Genomic DNA, 2,966 nt, shown 5'->3' on the forward strand with positions numbered 1-2,966 from the left:
TGTAAACTCGTAAAGAATAATTTTGATTAAAGAAATTAATTTTTGCAAATTATTTACGCTCTTCCAGTTTTTGGTGCAGTTTCCTATAACATTTTATTAACTCCATTTCCACAATATCGGGTCTATGTACATATTGGTGTATTCACTATGGGTTAAAGTTCTCAGAAGCCGATTGAACTCTGAGTTCAAAATGTTCTGGACTGGACCAAGCCGATCATGTTGCATATCAAAATGTAAGGACTCCACCACTTCATTATTTTTACAGGTGTAATCATGGTAAATCATACTTTTGCATTTTTGGTGATGGTCAACGTTCATGCATTACTTTTACAGAGTTTGCGTTATAGATCATAACAAAAATTTCTATCCTGGCAATATTAATTTTTTGATGTGAGTGTTGTTCATACATTTCAGTCACGTGATGACGACGATATTGTGTAAAAATTAATCAGTAACTAATTTGCGGTTTCTACATAAGAATTTTTGTCGTATGGTTTATATATTATTAATTGTTTTAGCTTGATTACGGATTAAAGTGATAGGGAATTATTCAATTAACGAGAAATATAAAGTCTGAGATGGCAAATGATAATGCAGTTGAAGACGTCCATTCTTTTAGAAAATACTCAAAAGGAAATTTAAGGTGTCAATTATGTAATACGTCCTTTTAGATGCCAGTTTGGGAATTGCCGAAATGCTAGAAATTGGAAAGCCGCAAGACGTCTTCGTCGTTTTTTCGAACTTTTTAATAACTGTGACAAATTCCAAAAAGAATCTTGCTACATTTATTTCAGTTGTCGTGGTTATCATATTTTTAGAGATTCCGAATGACTGTCAGCACTGCTGTTTATCCTGTTGGCTGAAGTTACTTAAATTTATTCAGACTATTAACAAAATAAGTTGCATTTTATATATCATATACAATTTTTAGAAACGACGAACAAAAATCCATCACAGGAGCATACAGAAGATTTCACAAAAAAAGAAAAAGTGGATAAAAACAACGAATCTTATTTGAAACAAAATAGTTTGTTTCGGATTATATTCAGCTTCAGTTCCTCGGTCTTCAATAAATACTTCAGGTCTTGATCATCATGGTTGGAACCACCCTGGTTGATTGTTTTAATTAACATATAATATGCAGTAAAAATTTCAGTATCAGAATATGGAATTTACAACAAATTTTCATATTCTCCCTATCACCCTTTTCCATCTTCATATATCATAGGAATGCCATCTTATTTTTTCAATTTTTGGAATTATTACAATCACGGATTGTGTGACGTATTCATTTTTCCTTTCCCATTTTTCAGAATTTCAATCAATCGAATGTGAATAATGTTTATCTAGAAAGTAATTCATTTTTATTTCATATAGAAGGGACTTCATTTATTCATCAGAACATGCAAAAGTCATTTTGGTTATCTTCTGTCTACCATAATTACTAGTACATCTCTGAATTTTCCAAGCACAACGATTAACAATATTTATACAAGCCAAGTTCTATTCTAATTGGTTTTTAGACAACCGCAATTAACACGAAGGATCAGGAACATTTTTCTAGAGAATTCATTAAACCAAGTACAACAGTTAAAGATTCACGAGATACAATAACGGAACAAAAATCGGAACCAAATGATGACATCGAGATCAGAAGCAATTTGTATAATGTCATCAAATCCACCGTCGAAAATTTTGGTGATATGATAGACATCAATTTTCACAATTTTAATTCGTAATTATAAAATATATTTTTAAGTTTTTGCAAAAACAAAATGAAAACTGAATTTTTCTCACGTCCTGATTTGTCAAAAGATCGGCATGTGTAAAAAAATCGTCAATATTATTAAAATTAACATTTTATTTGACGTTATTTAAATTAATCAAATGTCAAAAAAGTAAAAATCATATAGTAAATCCCAAAAACTTGTTTTTATTAAAAATAAACTAAATAATAATAATTTAATAACAATTAAAAAATAATAAAATTAGTGATATCTCAAGGATTAAATTTGTTGCCTCGATACTAATAATTCGCTAATGAAGTTTGAGGGACTGATTTCATTTAATTTAGTAACTACGACAGCTTATTTGATCCAAACATGGCGTCTTATTTTTCAAGCCCAGTTGTACGTGATAATCTTCGCAAAGCTGGCTTTGTAAATTTGAATTCATTTATTTCCAGATTACAAAAAAAGGGAAAATTATTTTACCAGAAAAAGTTAAAAATTGTCACGGATACAAACTTAAACATCAAATATCCGACGAAATTGTCACTTACGGTTCGACTCTTTACTCTCGTCCTAGAGAGGGACGGGTTTTATTTTTTGAAATAAACAAACAGAAAAGTAAAGAAGATCCCGGTTATTATCTTCCAAATCTGCGGAGTCCGACTCTTTTATTAGGTTTATCCGCCTACATTCAAGAATTTTCTGCAAAAAATGTAAAAAAATTAGCAAGTGACACAAAGACTTCAAATAAATGCCGGGAGAGCCCAGTTTTATCTTATCAGCTAAAATCTTCAAAAATTAAGTCACAAAGTGACACGTGGTCAAAAAGTCAATCGTTTTGTGAAATCAAATTGAAATTTCTTGGAATGAAAAAAGGCGCATCTCAAACCTTCCAAAATGCGTTCATATCTATAAGGCAGCAGCACTGTGGGGGCAACACCCTACCAATATTTGATAATTACGTTTCCGTTGGGGGTGAAAATGAAATTTTAATTCATAGAAGTTTTAAAGTTTTCTTCTCGACGGAACTTTTCATTTCCACTGGGACTAACCATAAATATAAACAGAATAATGGTATGCAGACTGAGTGGATGTTGCGAGTACAAATACAAGATAGGAACTCTGATAGGTGGGAAAATATTTAAAATCGTGTCCATTGAGAAAGGTCTTCCATGTTTAGCGTGAGAATTAATCGAATGTACTTTAATCAGATGTCAAATCAAATTGAAAAATAAG

The 2,966-nt window shown here is 31.0% G+C and overlaps 1 long non-coding RNA gene across 1 annotated transcript; it reads left to right on the forward strand.

Moving 5' to 3' along the window:
* The first annotated feature begins 819 nt into the window (after window positions 1-819).
* Window positions 820-1,278, forward strand: LOC118761393. The gene is made up of 3 exons (XR_004997342.1): window positions 820-899; window positions 932-1,112; window positions 1,145-1,278. It is a non-coding gene; the product is annotated as an uncharacterized LOC118761393 (long non-coding RNA).
* Window positions 1,279-2,966: the final 1,688 nt, after the last annotated feature.

Source organism: Octopus sinensis, unplaced genomic scaffold (genome assembly GCF_006345805.1).
Source record: "Octopus sinensis unplaced genomic scaffold, ASM634580v1 Contig12956, whole genome shotgun sequence".
In the NCBI taxonomy this organism is placed as follows: Eukaryota; Metazoa; Mollusca; class Cephalopoda; order Octopoda; family Octopodidae; genus Octopus; species Octopus sinensis.